We start from the raw sequence: 23,800 nt of genomic DNA, 5'->3' as shown, positions 1-23,800 counted from the left end.
TGCTGAAGTACACGATTGTCTTTAAAGACTGCCGTCCAGGGGATCCCTGGGTGGCACAGTGGTTTGGCGCCTGCCTTTGGCCCAGGGTGCGATCCTGGAGACCTGGGATCAAATCCCACATCGGGCTCCCGGTGCATGGAGCCTGCTTCTCCCTCTGCCTATGCCTCTGCCTCTCTCTCTCTCTCTCTGTGACTATCATAAATAAATTAAAAAAAAAAATTTAAAGACTGCCGTCCAGTCTGCCATGTTGATTGTAATAACTCCTAGAGATGTAATCTGAGTGATGATAGGGAATCATTTATCCATACCTCTGTAAATATTGATAACTTTGCACATTATTTTGATGTCTTATTTACTTTCAGCTACCCAAGCTAAATCATGTTTGTCACTTTAGAATCTTAGTTTAAAACTTTTTTTCAATTAAAAGTCTAATAATGAATACACTCTTTCTAATACAAAATTTAAAACTGTCTGTGTAAAGTTGATATCTGCTTTCATCATCACTCCCAATCTCCCCAGAGCAGCCAACTGTTACTGGGTTGGTCTGTAATCTTGTAGGGAAACAAAATGGCATTGTCAACCAACCTACTGGAGGTACAAAAATGAAAATTTTATTCATGTAGTCTTTTCCTATGAGTATTGATCAACATCTTGTCATAATCCTAATTTTTGTAATCTCCACTCACCTATATTAGGGTCTTAGAAAAATGCCATAATATTAAACTAAGAAATCTACATTATGCTTTTTAAATGTATGTATCAGCTTTGCACAGTGACAGCATGATAGCCAATGAGGTTTATCTGAGACACGATTTTGCTGATTGAAAACTTTTAAAAATACTTATCTGCATTTACGGGTTAATGTTGAGTCATTAATTTTGAGTTTAATATCATTTCCCTTAGAGATCCCTTTCCACTGTTCTAGCATTATCACACAGGATATGAAAAAAGAGATGACTAACTTAGCAACTTATCCTTTCTCTTCTATGCTTTTTGTTAAATTCTGAGATAAATTTCATTCCTGTATGTGCTTAGTTTCCATTGCACTGACAAGATCACTTATACTTAAGATATATGAATTAGATAGCTAGTTTATATAAAGTACATTCTTTAAAAGAGAAGATAAACAGAAATAAGGCTCACAGTAGGGAATTACTAACTATACTGTCAAATCACTTTCTTCTCTTCTGGAAAAGGAAACACAAGAACATTCATTTAATACTTACCTCCTGAAAAAATTCACAAACTTAAAATGTTTATTCAAGATCTTTTATTATCTTTTATTAAATAGTGGCTTATTTTAACTACTATATCTGTCCTCAGCTCAACTACCATGCAAGGAACTCTCAATGAGGCTTCCATTTTATCCCAGCGGGATATAGAAGAGATTCTTGCTGTCCACTCCAAAAAAGATTATAAGGGAAAGAGAATTAAACTAGGAGCCCAAACACCTGATTATCAGACTCTTTATCATAAATGTTGTGAGACTTTGGGCAAGCTGCATTTTAATCTCTGTGAATATTGCTTCTATGTAAAGTGAGGGGGGTTGAAATAGATATCTCCAAGGTTCACTCATATCTAGAATTCTATGATATTATGCTGATTAGAAACATAGTACTTAAGTGTTCCTTGATAGCTTAAAACTGGAAGTTTTACTTTCATCCTAGAAACACATTTGATGTTGAAATTAGCTGATTTATTTTGAAATAGCTTAGCTTTGATCTAATGCATAGATTCAGAACACCATGATGTGCTTTAAACACAATTTAAACATAAAGTGACAGTCAGAAGAGAGAATTACTGTTAGGTCCAGTTTGTTAAAAAGAGCTTATATTGCAATTTATTCTTAATTATCCTGAAGTTCAAGTAAAATCCTCATAAAATATGGATTACTGTTTGCTTGTTTGTTTGCTTGCTTTATTTGAAAGAGACTTTATATAGAATTTCAACTAATAATTGTAATAGAGTACAAGTAAAACTTCAAGCTTTAATTTATCATAAATATATGCTTTGAAATATTGATTGTAACAACTCATTAAACATTTAAATGATTTAAAACTAAGTTTTAAATTTTTGGTTTAATTATGACTGGATAAAAAATAATCTGAAAGAAATTTTCTTTAAAATTGTGATGGAAATCAGTATAAATGCAAACAAAGGTCACTGACAAAAATTGGACTCATTTTCATTATAGATTACATTTATACATTTTATCTGCATTGTGGTGATAAACTTCCCATTGATTTGTATTTTATTTATTTATTTTTAAAGCTTTTATTTGCTTATTTGAGAGAGACAGCAGAGCAAGAACAAGCAAGAGAGAAAGAGAGCACACAGTGGTGAGGAGGAACAAGCAGTAGAGGGGTCAGCAGACTCACTGCTCAGCAGAGAGCCCAATGCAAGGCTAGATCCCAGGACCCCGGGATCATGACGTGAACCAAAGGCAGATCCTTAACTGACTAAACCACCCAGGTGCTCCCCACTGACTTATATTTTATTTTTTTCCTTTCATTACATTTTTATAGATGTTGTATACAAATTATTTATAGCTCATACCTAACTGTAGTCAAACTAAAGAAAAAAAGGAACATGCCCCAAAACTGCTTGAAAACATTGATTCTAAATTTTAGGATTAAAAAAAAAAAACTGTTTAAAATCTTGCTTCCAAGACCCAGATCAGATACGTTCAATATAAGGTCTATGTGAAGGCTTAAAAAATGAAATGCAAGAAGCAAACATTAATAAACTTAGCAGACAAAGATTAAAAATGAAATATACGTATATTACCAGCTTTCTGAGTTTTACTTTGATCTAGTTTAGGGCCTTTAAAGAAGAATTCATTAAAATATTTATTGAATAAATTGGGGATAGTATCCTCTTTTCTCTATTTTTCTCTCTTCATTTATTGTTTTCTTCATTAACAATATAGATTATTTTAAGAAATTGTTGTGACAAGGAATATATAACTGTTTTTCTGCCTCCAAGGTGCTTAAGCTTCACTTGGAAACTCAATGCTTACAGAAGGAGGAGGAGGAAGATGAAGATGAAAGAGAAGAAATAAAAACAAGAGGATAAGAAGAAGGAGGAGGAAGAAGAAGAGAAACAGAAAAGGAGAAGAAGAAGAAAGAGGAGAGGGTGGTAGAAGAAAAGGAGGAAGAAGAAGAGGAGACAAGGTGAAGGAGGAGGAGAAGAGGGAGAAGAAGGAGGAGGAGGAGGAGAAGAAGAGGAAGAAGAACTAGAAGAATAAGAAGAAGGGGAAGAAGAAAAAGAAAAAAAAGGATGGGTGGAAGAGGGAAGAGGGGAAGGAGAAAGGGGAGGGGAAGAAGGAGGAGAAAAAGAATGATATTAATTAGTGGTAAGTGACAAATTGAATTTCTCTATTTTAAAGCCAGAGAATTAAGATGAGTGAAGACTCATTTCTGCTGGATTTTAAAGAAGGTAAAAAGGAATTTAAATTGCCCTTTAAGACTAGTGTATGAAAAGACATGAAAAGGAATTATACACGTTACTCTTGTGGCAAAGGCTTCAGATATGAATATATATACAGTTATGCAAATAGCATGGTCAGATACAGATGAGTAAATCATAGATCTTTTCTGTAAGTAGAAAAATATAAAATTTTGAGACAATACATTTTTAGATTAAAAAATAGGATTAGAACAATTTTCTTGAATATGGTTGCACATAACTTTAATAAAATAAAGATGAAACAAATTCACAAAGATGAATAAATTCAATCTTATTTTACATAATAGGAATGGTGAAACTTTTGACAAATTTTTGCAAAAAGTGATTGGAGCAAACTAATACTTTGGAAAGCAATAGTATCTAGGGGCAACTATTCAAGGGGGCAAGAAGATAGCTAAAGAGAATATTAAATTAGCCATATAACAAGTATAGCTTGGACTGGAAGGTTTTAATAACAGTGGGAATGGAAAGAAGAGGAAAAATGAAGGCGACATGAAGTGGAAGAATTTACTGAATGCAATAATTAAGTAGATTGGAAAAAGTGTCAGGAAGGATTACAAGAATGTGAGTGTGAAAACTTGGAAAATGTTGGCTAGTCTAAAAGAAAATGAAGCTATTTGGAGGAGAACCAGGTCTAGGAAAATCTTGATGTATTCAATCAACATGAGTTTGAGACAGTGATCACACATTCCATTGAAAACATTTTTATAAGGTTGAACCAGTTTCGGTAAACTTAGAAATCATTTTACTGGAATTTATGACTAAAGTCAGAAGATATGAAATGTCCAAGCAAGAAAATAAATGAAGAGCAGAGAGATAAAAAATATGAATCATGTGGCACATTTCAAACAATCATTGAAGAGTAACTAAGGAAACAGAAGCAGTACATAGAGACTAAGGAAAAGAAATAGAACCCTCTGATGACTGTGAAATCATAGTTTTAAGCAGAAGATGTTCAAAGTGTCACACGGCTTGGAAAAAATTAGTAGGAATGATCACAAATAAGAGCTGTGAGATTTACACTGGTTAATTTCAACTAAGGCACTTGGGAGAGGTCAAAAAGTACAACACTGAATTAAGCCATGTCATTATTACATGGAGGCATAAGTGTTTGCCAGTTGTATGGTAGAAGAGAAGCTCAACCCAGAAATGGACCCTCAACTTACTGGTCAACTCATCTTCGACAAAGCAGGAAAGAAGATCCGATGGAAAAAAAGATAGTCTCTTCAACAAATGGTGTTGGGAAAACTGGATGGCCACATGAAGAAGGATGAAGCTAGACCATTCTCTTACACCATACACAAAGATAAACTCAAAATGGATGACAAATCTAAATGCGAGCAGAAATCCACCAAAATCCCAGAGGAGAATACAACAGCAACCCCTTTGATTTCAGCCACAGCAATTTCTTGCTCAATACGTCTCCAAAGGCAAGGGAAGAAAAGCAAAAATGAACTACTGGGACTTCATCAAGATAAAAAGCTTCTGCACAGCAAAGGAAACAGTGGAAAAAACTAAAAGGCAACCTATGGAATGGGAGAAGATATTTGCAAATGGCATATCAGATAAAGGGCTAGTATCCAAGATCTATAAAGAACTTAATCAAACTCAACACCCAAAAAAACAAATAATCCAGTCAAGAAATGGGCAGAAGACATCAACAGACATTTCTCCACAGAAGACATCCAGATGGCCAACAGACACATGAGAAAAATGCTCTGCATCACTGGCCATCAGGGAAATACAAATCAAAACCACCATGAGATCCCACCTCACACCAGTGAAAATGGTGAAAATTAACAAGACAGGAAACAACAAATGTTGTAGAGGATGTGAAGAAAGGGGAACCCTCTTGCACTGTTGGTGGGCGATTATTTAAAAATAGACTTTCAAATGATGTGTTACATTATGCATTTCAACACTGTCACCTATTATCATTTAGGAAAATTAGGGGAAAAAATATAGTCTTCTTAAACACTATTAGCTTTTTTCTTTTCCATCCAGAAGTTTCAAAGGAATGATAAAAGAGAAGAAAAGAGGTGCCCAAATGTATTATTTTATGGTAGATCGCACAATAGCGAAATCAAGGCCACAAAGCAAATCAATTACATACTGAACAATTTTATTGACTCTATTTTAGATTCTAGACCAAACAGTGAAAAAAAAGTCATATATATTGAAGACTGTGTAAATAGAAAGGGAAATAAAATATATGCTGCAAATGAGTTAAAACCTAAAATACATTAAATTATGATGAAAGTTATTATGGAACACAATAAAAAATATGTAAGATAGAATTCTGAATATAATAGACTTCCCACACCACTCATTATTTTTCAAGTCAATTTATGCCATCCACTCAAAACTGCTCATGCAATGAACAATTAAGTACAAATGTTTTATTTATATATTAGTTTAAAATTATGTTTTTAAGAGATTACAAATAAGGTCACCTGCATCCTATATTATTTTAACATCATATAAGATGGCTGCTGAAAAGAAAGAAGAAAAAAAAGTGGAAGCTACTTTCAATTGCACAAAAGGAACATTACCAGCACTTATCACTTACTGTAGTAATAGAAGCCCAGTATTTAATTTTTGACCTCAAAATAGAAGAATAGAATTTCTTAGAAATTTGAATCCAGGAAACATCCTTGTAGATTTTAAGATGAATTGACCTTGTTTAAATAACTGCTAGATCATTTTGATAGGAATAGTTCATTTCTTTTACAATCTTTCCTATTCTTTTCTTTTCTCCTTTACCTGTTTTCCTTCTATCTACAATAGTTGGATTTCATACAGCCCTCAGTCAGTTTCCTGTATCTTGAGCAATGAATTATGGATGTTGAAGCAGATCTAAAGCAACAGATAGAATTGCAGCGTAGAGAGGCAAGAGGTTTGATGATCTAAAGATGTTAACAGGGATCCCTGGGTGGCGCAGCGGTTTGGCCCCTGCCTTTGGCCCAGGGCGCGATCCTGGATACCCGGGATCAAATCCCACGTCAGGCTCCCGGTGCATGGAGCCTGCTTCTCCCTCTGCCTGTGTCTCTGCCTCTCTCTCTCTCTCTCTCTCTGTGACTATCATAAATAAATAAAAAAATTAAAAAAAAATAAAGATTTAAAAAATAAATAAATAAATAAATAAAGATGTTAACACATTTAAGCTTAGTACTGCCTGTGGTCCCTCTTCAGAAAGCAAGAACGAGGCACCTAACGTTCACGATACTGAGAGTAATTCTGGAAATACATTGTAAAAAAAGGGGGAAAAAAAGACAAGACAAAAAATGCTTAGGAAGTTATAGCAAGAAGATAAAATAATAAAGAAGAACTACTCTAGGTTCTGTTATCCATCACAGATGCCAAAACGATATAACCCGTGAAAGGCCGTTATCAACATATGCTAATGTGTAGACTGATGCTAATTAGACAGGTTTTACTCCACACCTAAGTCAGGCTCCTGCAGTTATTGCGGGTCATAAACATGAGGGGTCACTGATTTAATGACAGACAGAATTTCCTGCTGAGCCAGGAAGAAAATAATGGTTTAGAGATTAAGGTGTAAAGTGTTAACCAGGAGATGTATTGCAAACAGCTAACAATTCTTTGGGGGGAAGGGCATGCCTCCATTCAGTTTAAAGCTATAGAAAGCAGCAATGCTCGTTATAGCTTCATTTGATTATTTTTTAAACAACAGGAACTCTTGAACTTTTCTTCAGGTGGAATAGATTCATCTTCTCTCTCTTTCTTTTTTTCTTTCTTTTTTTTTTTTTTGGCTGAGATGACCACTCCCATGTGCAAGGATTACACATCAGAATACGCGGCTCAACTCTTTCTGCAAACTGACTCAGGTAGAAGGAGGAGATGTGTGTGTGCGCGTGTATGTGTGTTAAAAAGGAGGATTATAAATAAAACCATTTTATGAAGATGGAGAAAATCTCAAATTTTCTCGCCGTTCTTCAAAAGACAGATTGTTCATTTCCCCATTAGCCATGATTCGATTGCATTTCGCCACAGGATCCCTACGTCTGCATTCTTGAGTTGGCTCCTTTGAGACAACATAAAAGAGAGATTTTACAACAGGATTGTAAACCACAAGGCCCCATAGGTATTTTACATCACTATACCTATACCTACATATGTATTTTCAGTATGATTTTTTTTCCACCAAAAAAATTTATTTTTAGTTTTCATTTTCCTTTACATTGAATATATATCCCCTACTTAGAAAAGTAGATCTGAAGAAATAAGAAATGAAAAGACAAGTGTGGGGCAAAGAGCTAACACACACGTGGTGGAGATTGCTGTGCCTAAACTGGAACTGGAACATTTTCCCCTGGATGATAAGGTTCAGGCGGAAACTCACAGAACAGTGAGTCTTTATTCAATTTACAGTACTGATTCCCAGAAATGGGGCTTCATTTTATCTCTTGTGTAAAATTCTATGAATTATTCCAGGAGACTTAGGCTCAGAAAAAATTTAACTAATTTACTTAAGGTCAGAAGGTTAATTAATGTGAAAAAATTAAATTTCTAGATCTTCTTGTTTTTGTTCCTCTCCATTCCCCCTCCCGTGGTCTGGGAACGTCGCATTTATAAAGGAAATGAGCAGAAGCAAGTGTGCAGCCAGGTGAAAGAAGCGCAAAGTAGGATCCTTACTTATCTGCCTTGGGAAGGAATGGAGAATGGAGACACCCATTCCAGATCGCAACTAAGGTGCCCTTGAATTCTCCCTTTAACACTGGCGCTCCCCCCACCGCCCCCCGTCCTGTGTTTATGACTAGTTTCCCATGGCAGGAAGTAGCAACCGGTGCATCGCAGACAGTGAATCTTCACGGAACCAGTAAGTGGTATCTTGTGTCTGCACAGCTCAGATAGCGCCTCGCTGGGGGCCCAGCCAGCCCGCAGCCAGCCCCTAGCCAGCCCCTAGCCAGCCTGGGGGCCAAGGCTCGCAGCCCATTCGCTGCTGTGGCCGCACTCGGTCGGGACCTGGAACCCGCCTCCCAGGGGCCTCGTCCCCGGCCTCGCTCCTGCGTCAAACATGCTGGGCACACGGGAAGTGCGAAGGTGCACACCCGAGGCTTTTTCTGGCTGGTATACAATCATACCCTTGCCTTAAAGACGAACGGGTTTGGCTGCTGCAGAACAGTGTCCACCTGTCTCTCCTCTCACACTAGGCAAATTCTGAGTAAGTGCAAAGCCTCAAACAATTGCTAGGTGGTCGGTCATCTATTTCCTTTGAACCTGTCGTCTGTTTTCCTCACATATGTCTCCACAATTTCCCTTTATATCTTGCAGCCCACAAGCCACTGTAAGGCCTCTCTTGTTCTCTCATGTAGTTTGACACACTCTTTGCTCTCATTATGCTTGTTATTTCAAGTAGTGTGTGCTATTGATGAAAGTAAAATCGACTCTTGGTAAAAGTATTTCAGAAGTTTTGAGTTGACAACAAAACATGTAGTGAGTTGGTTTTGATGGGTCAGTATTGGATAGAGGCGGGCATGTGCGGTCGTCCTGCTGTGGGACCGAGACTCACACCTGTGCACCTAGATATCAGCCGGGGCCCAGGTGAAGGTCGGGGCGGGGTGAGTGCTGTGCATTCCCTGGGGGCCGGCCCCCCAGCAAGGCGGGTCACTCACATGGCTGCTCCTCACAGACTGGTGTCCATCACCCTCACCTCCTCCTGCCTGGCGAGTCAGGCCAGATTCAGAACCTGTCTCCACAGCAAGCAAATGGCTCTGGGATTGTCAGGTCCTATCCAGAGGAAGGGCCAGCAGGTGGGAAATCAGCAGACCCTCGACATTTACAGTTCAAAAGACACGAAGGAAGACTTCTGGTCAAAGCAAATAGACTTCTTTGAATATTTATTATCACCTAGATAACCTCGAAAGTGAGGATGAGTACTTCTCTATCAAAATCAAAAATTTAATTCCTTAAAAAAATCCAAAAAAAAAAAAAAAAAAGATGTCCATTTGTTACCTTCTTGTAAAATAAACTCTCCCAAGCTGTATGAGTGCCTCTAATTTCAGGTAGGCGTAATACATTCACTTTTTTGAGTATTTGGGGATTATTATCTATCTTCAATGAATCATCCCTTATCTGTTGATGATCTTTTTGCCTGGATGGGGCAATCGCAACAGTCTTTAGGATGATCTTTGACTTCATGTGGAGATAAAAGATCAGGAGAAATCACCTGTTATATCTTACTAAGGAAACACAAACATTTTAGAAGTCATGGATTTCTAGAGAAGCTAACTTCCAGATATTTCACATTTATTCACATATATTTTACCCCTGGGCCCCACAGCTCATCGCTGGTCTACCGGCCACCCGGCCACCTCCCCACCTGCCACTCCTCACTCCCAGTGGGCACGGAGCAGACTTAGAAGTGTGGCGCCACCTGGGCCACGCTGAGCCCCTAGGGAGGGGCTCCCTTTTACTCTCCCCTCCTTAAGTCCAGGCTGCAGGAACAGCAGGGAGGAGGGGTAATGAACATCTAAAAACTGCTGGGAAGATGTTCTGGTGACTCCATGGTACAAATTTAAGCTCTGTTTCTTTGATGAGTGAAAGGAAAGAAAGCCTATCTTACAGCTATTCACGGATTTCTTCAAAAGTTCAGATTTTTTATTAGCTAATTTGTGGCAATCATATTCTGAGCATTACCTGGCATAACTCTCCAAGATTACCTCTTTCCTCTCTGCTCATGGAAATCCTAGTGCACCATTTCATGACACTTTTTACATTAACATGTAAAAGGTTTGTGTCCTAGAGATTATTATTTTCCTTCTAGGGTAATAAGCTTAAAATTTACATATCTTTTGGAGTCCAACATGTGCAGACTCAAATATGTAGTAATTTTGCCACTAACATAAAAAAAAAATGGATTCTCAGTTGTTAAGAGGAAATTCTTGCTGCCTGGCATGCAGCAATCCCTTCAAAACAGGGTACTTCTTATCATAACTATTCCCATCCTGTGGCAAGTGATGCTTGGGATTGTGGTATTTTTTTGAATATAGATTCCCATGTAAGATATATTTTTTAAAGACTCTTTTTTTTTTTTTTGAAAGAGAGAGAGAGAGTACTCATGGGAGGGAGGGCAGAGGAAGAAGCAGGCTCCCCACTGAACAGGAAGCCCAGTGAGGGACTGGATCCCAGGACCTGGGACTCAATCGCTTAACCAACTGAGCCACTTAGGTGCCCTTTTTCTGAAAGATTCATTTATTTATTTTTGAGAGACAAAGAGAGAGAAAGCAAGGAGGAGGGGCAGAGGGAGAGAGAAACTTAAGCAGTCTTGACATGGAGCACAGAGACTGGGGCTCCATCCCCTGACCTGGAGATCAGGATCCTGAGGTTACAACCTAAGCCGAAACCAAGAGTCGAGTCGGGCTCTTAAGGGACTGCACCACTCAGGTGCTCCATAAAATAGTTTTTAAAGACACTAATTGCTTTTATAAAGCTTTCTGTTCAATCTATTAAGCATAAATCTTAGTTTACATTACCATGGCATTAGAGTTGGAAAGATCATCCCAGGTCTAGAGAAAGATGTTTTGAAATCAAACACGTCACCAACAATAGAGATGCACTCGGCAATCTTGGGTCACCATCAAACACCACTACAATCACTCAGGACGTTTTTCACCTGTTCCAGAAAAAAACAAACCAATGTACTACTCTTCCACAGCTTGCTAGTGGAATACCAGTTCTGATGTCAGATCACAGAAAGGTTTCATTTGGAGTTAAATAAAATTAGCCAGAGTTGTATACGTATGAATACTTGGATTTGTGTTTTTCAGCTTTGATTCACAGATATTCACATGCCAATGTACTCTCCTTTCCAAGACAGGAATACATCATACGCTTTCCTCAATTAACTGGACAGAAAGACCTCTCCGACCGAATACCTCTTCGATTGGAGTTCTGTGGTGCACATTTGATTTGAATTCACCGTTGATTTTCTTATAATTCCAAGGCTTCCCAAAACTTGTAGACATTTAGCAGCAGTTTGCCAAATATAAAAAAAAATACAAACATTGATTTTTAACTCTTTTAATGGGAGAACTGGCCCAAGAATTGTCAAAGATGCTTAACTTCACACTTCTTCCTCGATGCTTCGTCTGCCACATGCTGCTGCATTTTTTTTCTCTACCACAACCACACTAACACAGGATACATTTCTTGTTGATCATATATTTGCCAGGATGATTCCTTTTCTGAAGGAAGTATCCTTTTTCGGTTCAGAGAGAAGTCATTTCCTTGATTTGCAGATATTTCTGCAGAGACAGATTTTGTTTACAGGCTGAATTATTTGTACATACAACTGGCCCCATTTTACAGTCTCTCATCTCTACTTGATTTCTTCTTTTATAGTTTGGCCTATGATATCAACTGTGCTCTATAAAGTTCTTAGAGTACATCCTCTTCCAGTTTATTGCAGAGTGTAGTTATTATACTAATATTTAACTAAAATAGGTGTAATTATTTTTTATCATCATGAAAATATAAGTCTTTGGAAGAAGTAAATTGCTCGCAACTCATAGGAAGCAAACTGGTGATGGTGTTCTGTGTTTGGTTCCAGACATTTTTCCATCAAGGTTGAATCCAGTTTTTAAACAGACCCATTAATGATGATTTGCTCTGCAAACAAACCTCCTTAAACTCTCAACTATGTTACTGTCTCTTCTAGTATTTCCAATAATAAGTGTTTTTCAATATCAATCACGGAGGGTAAAACACGCCATGTGTTGTAGAGCGAGAGGACACTGCAGTTCTCTTGGCCTTGAAAGACTCTCAGTACAATTCAATAGTTAAGATATGAATCCTCTAGATTATAATTAACAATATAAGGAAGCTAATGGTACGTGTGAAAGGAGTAATAGCAAGGTGAGAACATGGAGCACTGGGTGGTCAGGGAAGGTCATGCTATGTTAAATCATGTAATAAGCAGACTTTAAACATTTCTGAAACAATTATAATGAAGGAACAAGACACAATGTGTTTGATTACATACTACACAGGAGTGACTTTCGGGTATCTTAAGAGAGAATATTTGAAGCCTACCCTCCTAGTTTCCTAACTTTGGTTAGGCAGTCATTTTTTTTTAAAGCTAATGGTTAATAAAATTGTGTGAACATTTAATTATCTTAATTGGATTTAAGAGCTTTTTTTAGTATGTCTTCTTCCATTATGGAGTTCACAATACTACAATTAAATCAAAAATCTATTTCCCTTTCTAGCTTGGAATTGTTTGCAAACATTTTTTTTTTCCCTTTTCTAATCTGATAGTTTCATCACTCAATTGTGAGTGTAAACAAGATTCAGAAAAACCTTCTTTTCAGTTGTCAGAGTTTGCTCTTACAGACTGAGTTGATTTGACATGGTGAAAATACATTCATATGACATTAAATTTCACTTTAAATAAGACCAACAAATCTGCACTTTATCTTCACTAAGTAATCTGGAGAAAACATTGGATTCTAAAGCTATTTCAAAAAAGGAAATATTTAGTAAGAACAGTAAGTCTGGCTGTATTTGACTGGAGTTAACAGCAAAAAGAAAACTCGAACTGAAGAACAGAATTGTTATGTGGGAATATTCTTATCAGGCTGGCATTATCTTCTGTTTGTTAATTTTGTTCCTTGGAAATCAGCAAGGTTATTATTTAAAGATGCCTGTGGTGAAAGACAAACTAGTTGAAACTGAAAAAAACAGTTATTATACGACAGATTTTGACATCCTTGATTTCCTGTTCAGTTTCTCCCTCTCTAGTTCATACTCCATTATAAAGCATCATGACATCTATCAATAACTGCCGAGGGATTCTAACTTAGTCTATTTCCTTAAACTTGGGTGTACTATGGTCCACTTACCTGCCCCAGCAATGAGGTGAGGAGTAGTGGGGAGTGAGGCAGGATTTGTATATTCTCCATTTTTACCCCCAGCAAAATCCACTCTCAGAATAAACTGGAAAGATTAGTAATGACTCACAGCGCTCCTTCTTCTAGAGGGCACTTAACCTAAACTAATAATTTCCGAAGAATGTAGTTATAGAGGAAGAAGTTTTCTGATTATAGGACCCTCCCCCATCTATAATATCACTCCATGTAGACATAGGACCAACTCAGCAAGATGCTCAGAATAGATTTAGGTTTTAGTTAAGCAAAACATAAACATTATATCATAAAGTTCCTGATTAAACACTAATATAAAAATAAGGCAAGATTTACAGACACAAAGATTCATCCTACAATTTCGGTAAGAATATACTTATTGAAGCGACAACCCAATATTGACTATCGATATCCTTGAGAAATGAAATATTTTGCTGACAGTTTCCACAATGTTAAAGGCACAATTCTAACTAATAACTAGTACCAATGAAGACATGTTTCCATAGGTGTACAAAATATTCCAGGGGCTCCTGGGTGCCTCAGTTGGTTAAGTGTCTGACTCTTGACTTCAGCTCAGGTCGTGATCTCAGGGTCCTGGGATAACCCCTTCACTGGGCACCCTGCTCAGGCAGGAGTCTGTTTCTCCCTCTCTCTCTTCCACTTCCCCACTTTCTCTCTCTCTGTCGAATCAATCAATCAATCAAACTTAAAAGAAAGGAAAATATTCGAATAGTGCCTTCAATTCCTAATATCATTAATTTTCTTGGAAAACACCAAAAGCCCACAAAAATAGACACAATTTTATGGCTGTATATTTGGGCACAGGAGGGATAAATGATTAAAATAATACAGAATCAAGAAACACAGTAACAAAATACCCAGTAAGGTGGGGTTTTGACTCCCGATCACTACGTAATGCCTATACGTAGTGTTTAAAATTTGGGATCCCTGGGTGGCACAGCGGTTTGGTGCCTGCCTTTGGCCCAGGGCGCGATCCTAGAGACCCGGGATCGAGTCCCACTTCGGGCTCCCGGTGCATGGAGCCTGCTTCTCCCTCTGCCTGTGTCTCTGCCTCTCTCTCTCTCTCTCTCTGACTATGATGAATAAATAAGAAAAAAAAATTTTTAAATTCATTAGACATTTTTTCATCCTTATAATTTCTTGCAGAAATCCCCACTTGTGTTAGATAGCAGAAATGTTATCCTTCCCATTTTACTATGACCTTAGAGCCCTTCAGGGCCCTTGGAAGATGTGAGAGGAGCGGAGTAAGCCGAATCACACTGAGTTAGCACACTTCTTCAACTTGGAAAAAAAGAGAAAAATGGTCTGATCCAAAACCTCGCATGTTATCTGTGCTGCGCTGCACACAATTGGCTATTGATTCTCACGATGGTCTTTCTGTGAAACTTGTGTGGTCCTCCTGAAGAAGCCAAACCCTGAGATAATGACAATAGTGCTTTTTATAAAAATCACATTTTTGATCACTATGTTTGCTGCCTCCAATTTGTGGTTTACATTTCCCATTATTAAGAAAAGCCGGCTGGTGTCAAATCACCCAGCAGACAGCCCAGACTCAGCTCCCCTTCCTCCCATTTTCCAGGAGCCGGGGCCCCACGCACACCGAGGTCAAGCTGCTGGCCGCAGGACACCGAGGCCGGCCGTGGCTATGCGGGGGCACGCATGGGGCAGAGCCACTGCCCGTAGGCAGCTGCCAACCGTGAGAGGAGAAGGGCAGGGACAGAAGAGCACAGCGCAGAACCCTCAGGGCCGGGGGCTGGGAGCGGCTGTGTCTCAGGGTGGCACCGCGGGGGGACCAACTGTCGGTGCCCTTAGATTTGAAGGCTTTAGAAAAAGAGCCAAATCTATAGAATTCCTCATGGGGATTGGACCAAACACCTCTGTTTTTCTGAAACAATTGCAGGCTAATAAAGGTGCTGAATCTACAGGGAAGACGTTACTTGGGTTTGCCAGAAATAATACACAGCGTAGGCTTGCTCTTCGTCGAATGTCCCCAGAGCAAACTCATCTTCTAATGTCATCGGTTATGAATGAAAAGTGCATTAAACAGAAGCTTTTCTCTATTTGAATAAACTGGCTTGCATTGCATATTGTTTACCCTGGAGTTAAGACACGATGCAAAACAGTTGTTTCTACATATCTTATTTATGATTATAGAACTGCGTGTAAGTGAAGATGGATTCGAAGCGTATTCAAATGACTAAAGAACCTGGGTAAATTGCGGCACCGGGTGGCTCAGTCAGTGAGGCTCAGGTCATGGTCTCACGTGTGGGAGCTGGCTCTGTGCTGCCAGAGCTGCTGGAAGATTCTCTCCCTCTGGCCCGCCCCGACCCGCGCTCTCTCTCTCTCTCTCTCTCTCAAAATAAAGAAATCTTTAAAAAAAGAAAGCATATACATTTGTTAACTTTATATATCTATTACAATGCATATACAGATAGACGAGATTTGCAAATACCTGAAAAGCAATCATTTCTTGATGATGAAATTGGTAATTTTTAGTTCATCTCTGTTTTGTGTGACTCTCTACTGGGTGCAATTTATCAATATTACATTTTTGAATCTTTTGTTATGGAAATTTTTGAAAATAGCTAAAGCACTGAGTAAACTAAAATGATGACTAAAGAATTTACAAATTAAATAATATCCACAGTGAGAAGAGACTTATGAGTTCATATTTGTGCACTTTAAAGATGTTTAAAATTAAATAAAATCAAGACAAAAAAAGCAAAAGCATGGCTTCCCTGCCTGGTAATAGATTAAGGGTAGAGAGGATTTAGAGTGACAGTAAATTTCTAACGTTAGGAAGGATATTTCATGGATAAGATGCTAATGTCAAAATGTACTTCAACAAAAAAACTTAAATTAAAAAAAAAAACTACCTAAAATTTTTGGGTATTTTTACCCACACAATGGGCCATTTAGTAATGCACTAGATGATAACTTTTAGAAAAAATTCAAAAATCATGCTAGATCATATAAAATTAGCAGCCCTATTCCTGAAAACAGAGTAAATGAGATGAAAAAAATACAGCAATAATTAATATTAGAAGAATTGAGACCATAACCCGTTAAGTTGTCATACTAAAGCCCAGAGTACATTAGGAAATAAGTTAGTATAATGATTTAAAAAAAATAGTTGTAATTGAAAGATAATTCACACACACACACAAAATAAGACATAGTATAGTTTGAACTGGTTGAGACGTAGTGAGTTATTACAATTGATTTTTCACAGTCAGTTACAGATCAAACTTTTTGTTCTTTCGCCTCTTCTCACTATTGCCCTGACTAGCCTTTGAAAAAAAAAGATGAAATTAAAAATTAAAATCAAATTAAAAAGTGCAGTCTGATTTCTTGCAGATGTTGATAGATTTAAAAATTAAATTAAGTATGTACTTCCAGCAGTTATAAAAGATAGCATTCTGTGCATGATTTTATGTTTTCTGATCTTTTAATATTAAAAAAAAGACATTCAAATTTAAAACAATAGAAAAGTTGAGAAATACAGAAAACATCCCTTGAGTCTGCAAACTCTATTCCTATTTCAATGTTTTACGTAATGCAAATGGAAACGTATATTCAATGTGAATTTTAATCTAAGTGTAAAGTTACATTCAGAGTTTAAGAAGTATTTCCTTATTGTTGATATGTAGGTCAGAGTGGCCCACTTGCAACTGAAAAATCGTAGGAGGAAAATTTAAACTAATATAAGCAAAAGCAAGAACCGGTAAGAACACCTATGTTGGCTAGAGCGGCCTGAGGCTGGTTGGGGAGGCTCAGCAGCTCTGTCTCCTTCTACCGCTGGGCTCTGTGCGTGCTGGTCTCCTTCAACACCTTGGAGTCAGGAAGCCTCCACGATGGCCATGGACGTGATGAGCCTCACATCCTCCCAGGCAAGCAAGCAACCCCAGAGAGAGAAGGCCTGTCCACCCACAGCCTCCATGTAACAAGGAAGGTCCCTACAGTTCTTGCTAAAATTCCACCTGTCACTGAGTCCAGCCGATGGGACTAATGATGGGTTGGTCCTGGGGATGTGCTCTGACCCTGTGTGTGTGTGTGTGTGTGTGTGTGTGGAACATGTTTCTGAAGAATTAGAATGAGCACAAAATAAGAGTTTGGGAAGATAAAAAGGACTCCAGAGTAGGTGGTTTCCAATTACTTATTTGTATTTACTTACTCTTTTAATTCCGGCTTAAATTTTAAAATGTTTAGATTTTAGACTTTTAGAAAAAGAGCTAGGCTTTGGATTTTTTCTTTTAGTTTACTCTTTCCACTTTCTGTGTTGAAGAACCGTGAATATCAGAGAACTATTTTTCTCTCATTTGGAAGCTTGGGATCAATTGCTAATAAAACTACATGAGATCAAGAGATATTTAGTAGATCTCCGATTTTTCAAGACAATTTATCTAATTCATCTATGTAATAATTTATCTAATTTATCTCTTTTAAATTTTTGCTCATCTAATTTTGAAAGTTTTACTTGACAAATAAATCATTAATTTCATTGGTATCTTCTGTTTAATTTAATTATAATTGAGTATGTTTGTTTCTTTTTCATATCACCTTTTCCAAAATGAATTTGTTTGCTTTCATTTTTTGATTTGCCTATAGTTTGTCTAGTTTTAAAAATAAATATATTTTAATCTATATACTAATCTGTCTCTCAAATTATAAATAAATTATTCTGTCTATAAATTTTCTATATATTTCAAATTTATTTTTTATTTTCCTATAATTGTTATCTTTAGATTTTCCTCTTTATAAAATAATGCATTAAATAATTATATATTTTCCCTTTCTCTATATTTCTTGTTCCTTATTTCTTAGCTTATGGATCCAAGAATAGTTGTTCATTTTTCCTCTATTTAGCTTTTACTACTTGTTAGGATGTCATGGTGACTTCTAAACTTCTACACCAAACCAGAACCTAAACATGTGAAAAGATTTTTAAACTAAAGATAAATTTACAAGCAGAGTCATTCAGGTTGTTTCTTCATGACTGAATTTTGGTCATTTGTCTTGCAAAGAATTTATTTTCCCTTAAGGTAGGTTTACAAGAATACGATTGTTTATAGTATTTTCTTATCATAGTTTTAATATTCTTGGATTTTAATATTATCCCTTCTTTCATTATTGTTGTTGGTAATTTGCTTCTTCTCTTTTTTCTTGGATAGGCTAAATATTTGTCAATTTTATTGCTCCTTTCAAAGAACAATCTTTTGGTTTCATTCATATTTTACTGCTTATTTAAAATTAATTTATCTCTGCTCTTATATTTATCTCATTTCTTCTCCTTACTTTGGGTTAATTTATCCTTGTTATATTTGTTTCTTAAAATGAATTTATAGATCATTGACTTAAGATAATTCTTATTTTCTAATATTTTTGTCTTTTCCATAAAATTTCCTTTAAGTATTTATTTAGTAGGGCATCACAATTTTGATATGTAGTGTTTTATTGTCAATCCATACAAAACATTTTCAATTTTCTCTTTTTACTCCCTTAGTAACCCATGGGATATAGAGAAGTGTGCTGTTTTATTTACAAATATTTGAGGATGTTTCAGATATCCTGATTATTGATGTCTAATCAAACTCTAGTCAGTCAACTTTGTTTGATTTCAGTTGTTTTAATTGTTGAAGTTTAGTTTTTTTAAGCCTGGAATATGACTTGCCATAGTGAATGTTTCATACCTAGCATACACATTGTTTTTAAGGGCATATAGAGCAATTACTATGGTAAAGCCTACACCAGACTTTGTCTTGGCTGTCAGTTTTAGGGTTGGGTCAATCTGATTCAGAGTTGAGCTGGGTTTGAGTTTTAGTGTTGTCATGGTTACCATTGGCTCCAGAATCCTTTAGAATTTCTCATACTTGTGAGCCTGGCTAGAATGTTTTCCTCAAAGTTTCCTTCACTGGCATCTTTAGCTTTTCCCTTTATGAGTGTGCCCCGTCAAAGATTCGCCTATGTTCTTGTCTTTCCTTAAGCAATAAATTGCTGTTGCATGATACTTGGTGTTCGCTACATTCTACTGAGGGTCGGGTTTTTTTTGTTGTTGTTGTCCTCCAGCCTCAATGTTAGGCATGCCCTGTGTTCCCTGGGTTTTAGGGGTTCAAAGCTTTTTCACTCAAGGGTTGAGGATAATTTCTCAATGACCCTATTGATATTCCAATGTTCAGAAGTCTGTAAAGTGGCTGCCCTAAGATTTCACTGATCCACTGGATTCAGGAAAAGTAATGATTTTCTAAAGTATAATGAATTTTCCTTTTTTTAGGGTAAGAGTTACATTATTTCGGCTTTCCACATCTTAAGCTGAAGGCAGAAGTCTACCCTTTCCTTTTCAATTTAAAATAATACCTCTGTATATTTTCCTCTGAGTCTACACTTGGCCCTATGTCATCATTTTTTATGTAATATATAATTGCGATTAAAGTTAGTGAGTCATTGCATCTTTTAACATTTAATCTCTCTATTAATAGTACAAAACCTAGATATGTTTTTCTTATTTTGGTTTCTAATAATATGAATAAACCCTGCTATTAATTTCTAATTTTATTACTTTATAATCAGAAGCTGTGATACTTACAATATCTGCTATTTGACTCAGAATATTACCATTTTTAGGGCTCTTTTACTAATTGAGAATTTAGATGCCCAGAGGAGTTGATTTTCAAATAGCACTGAGAATTAACTGAAACTCAGTATCAAAATTATTGCTAAAAATAATTATCACTATTATATTCAACAGCATAATTGTAGAGTGAAGTCAAAGTAAGTCTTGAGGTTTGGAGGAGAAGAGTATTACTTTATTCTAGAATATACATAGTTCATATACTAATGTGACCTATATTCACAGATGTTTTATGTAAATTGCATACACTGTTGATTATTATTAGGGCAGCTGTTCACTAAAGCCCTTAAGATGCTTATCCAGCTAAACCAGTGTATAATTGGACATTTTGAGATTTCAACTTTATGGCTATGCCTTAAATTTATCTATGTTAAAATTTGCCAAATTTAATTTGATCCCCATTTCATCCTGTCAGGGTCTTTTTGGGCGCTTTTTGGGTGTCATCCAGAATACTATCTCTTCCTTCCAGATTCATGTCATTTTCTATTTGGAGGATCATGTTTTTATACAAGTCATTTATAAATGGTGGTGAGTGTTACATAGAACCTGATTGGGAAGAAAGCCTTATGTTCTGTCACTGAACATGTCTCTTTGACACTTTTCTATAAATAAATATGTTTGGATATGGCCATTTATCTTATTACAAATCGATCTAACTGCTGCCTCAACCCAGAGCTGCGTACCACCATCTTTTCCACATGTATTACAGAAATTATCTGGTTTAATGTCATTTTGAAATTCAGATATGTCTCATCTACTTCACAATTCACTTGATGATTTATTCTGAACTTATGTTTGTGATTTTTACCTGTATTTGGAGAAAAATACTGTGGTAAATTGACCACACACACACACAAAAATGGCTGAATTCATCTCTTCTGTCTCTATGCATACCTTTTGCATTGTAACATTACAAGTTTTCCAGTCAAGAAGTGGACTCTGTTTCCCTGATCCCTGACTCGCTTTGGCCAATAGACTATGATGGAAGTATTTATACAACACATCCATTCTTAGAGCTCGAGGAGACTTAAGCACTTCCATCGTTTCATGGAAATCTGTACCATCATGAACAACACATCCAGGATAACCATTTGGAAGATCAGAGACCACAGGAAGGACAACACGGTTCCTCAACAGGAACCAACTAGCTGAACACAGACAAGTGAGGGATCCCAGGATCTGGACCACATTATCCACTTCTCATTGACTCGTGGAAAATGGAAAATAATAAATGTTACCCACGGGAATGTGTAGATTCAATGCAATTTCTATCAAACACCCAATTACATTTTTCATAGAAATAAAAAAAATCCTAGAATTCAAATCAAATCACAAAAGACCCCAAATAGATAAGCTTAGGCAAAAAGAACAAAGCTGGAAGTATCGGTTGCCATGGGCAATAAGGGGACGGGACAAAGTTTCATAAGTAAGAAGGCAAAAAGAACAAAGCTGGAAGTATCGGTTGCCATGGGCAATAAGGGGACGGGACAAAGTTTCATAAGTAAGTAACATAATTCAAGGAATCATCCATTCTTGTGCATGTGAGAAACTGGGTTAAGAGGATTGGTGGAATTGGGTAGTTCTATGTAGATGACAGTGATAGAGGTTTTTATCAGCCTCTATCTCTATTTCATGGAGCTGGAATTTGTACCTTAATTGTCTTCTTCTGTTGGGTTGATTCATTAAGTCAGAACAGCAATAGAGTGTGAATGTTTTCCAAAATACTGGGGAAAATTTAGAATGTTTCAGATGACTGAACATTTGTGTGTTTCCGCATGGAGCTATCACTTCTATTATACTTTGTATAATAATTAACTTACCAAGAACTATGAGGATATTTTCTCTAAACATTTTATTTTAAAAATTTTTTTAAAGATTTTATTTATTTACTGGAGAGAGAGAGAGAGCATAAGCAAGGGGAGTAGGAGAGGGAAAAGTAGGGGCTCCATCCCAGGACCCTGGAATCATGACCTGAGCCAAAGGCAGACACTTTTTTTTGTAAAGATTTTATTTATTTATTCATGACAGACACACACACACACACACACAGAGAGAGAGAGAGAGAGAGAGAGAGGCAGAGACAGAAGCAGGCTCCAGGCAGGGAGCCTGACATGGGACTCGATCCCAGGTCTCCAGGATCATGCCCTTGGCTGAAGGCAGGAGCTAAATCACTGAGCAACCGGGGCTGCCCCAAAGGCAGACACTTAACTGACTGAGCCACCCAGACATCCCTGCCCTAACATTTTAATACTACTTTCTTGGGATCCCTGGGTGGCGCAGCGGTTTGGCGCCCGCCTTTGGCCCAGGGCGCGATCCTGGAGACCCGGGATCGAATCCCACATCAGGCTCCCAGTGCATGGAGCCTGCTTCTCCCTCTGCCTGTGTCTCTGCCTCTCTCTCTCTCTCTCTCTGTATGACTATCATAAATAAATAAATTAAAAAAAAAAAAAAAGTTTAAAAAAAAAAATACTACTTTCTTAACTAACAAATACAAAATCCCAAAAGAAATAACATTTCCTAAATATTTAGAATTAACTACAAACAGTTCCTCCTAAATATGTTTATAAAATAATGGCTTTATGTCACCTTCCCTATAGTACTTCAAACGATATTTAAAAATTAAGTAAAGCACTAACAATTATCAAATGATTCAAAACTTATTATACCTCCATAATTTATAAAATAGTGCCCAGAAACTCTGGAGGTTGAATGCAGTAATCTATTGCACATGCCCTCCAGGTGATTCTGATAACGTTCATATTCAAAAATCACAGATGTCTGGCATGTTCCATCACCAGTCACACATGTGTCTTTTCTTCCTTTTGTTCACACCCAAAGTTTACCATATATTTTCAGTTTACAGGAAAATTGAGCAGAAAGTACAGGAAGTTCCCACATACCCTCTGAACCCTCCATGATTAGTCTTTTGAAGGGGCCAAAACATTTGGTGAAGCATCATTTTGGTCTGAAACAAATGCATAATAAATGTCATCTACATTATCATGAGAATTAGAGATCTCCAGTATATTTTAACTTGTTATTTTGCCTTGCTGATTTTATCAAAGCCTAGAAGGGGAAATTGGCTAAACATGTGTTTCTTAAGCATCTTCCTGTTTCTATTTATTCGAGTGTATAACCATATTGTCTACCAGGAAGAAAGTTTTCTTAGGACATATTTTCACAGCATTACCTCATGTAAAAAAAGGGAGCACTATTAGCCAAATTTAATTGAGACATAACATAATGTTTGCTAGGTTGCACTTCTATTTTCCTCATCATAGCTATTTTCAAAAATGTCTGAAAAGAGTTAGCCAGGTGATAATTTAAGATGTGATGGGAACTGTGTAAGATGATGACTCCAAAATTACCTTCTGATCGAGTCTATCCTTGTGACCAAACAGAGTCCAAGGAAAAGAGTGCAAAGTCATTGCTAAAGTGCAAAGCTTTAGCACCTAGTGCTAAAGCACTAAGTGCAAAGCTTAGTCACCTAGTGACTACAACTGAAAATCTCTTAGGTAAATGTAACTGGAGAGTAAGAGCTGTACATGATACTTGAAGGAGATTCTCATTTCACATCGAGACTGTATAATGTCTCCTCCGTGTTCATATAGGTTTGATTTTAAGCAGTTTCAAATTTTGTAGACTGTGCAAATCAGTGCATGAAATGGATACCCAGAATCCTGTACTGTTCTGTTCTAAAAATATTTCTTGTCTTTGGGCCAATAAAATTTCACCCGCAACTGAAATTCCAAATTATTACTAAATTCAAACCTCTTTCTGGAGATGTACGTATGTATTA

The sequence above is a fragment of the Vulpes lagopus genome, chromosome 1 (assembly GCF_018345385.1).
Source record: "Vulpes lagopus strain Blue_001 chromosome 1, ASM1834538v1, whole genome shotgun sequence".
NCBI lineage: Eukaryota > Metazoa > Chordata > Mammalia > Carnivora > Canidae > Vulpes > Vulpes lagopus.
The sequence above is the reverse complement of the archived record's forward strand: the minus strand, read 5'-3'. Positions refer to the sequence as shown.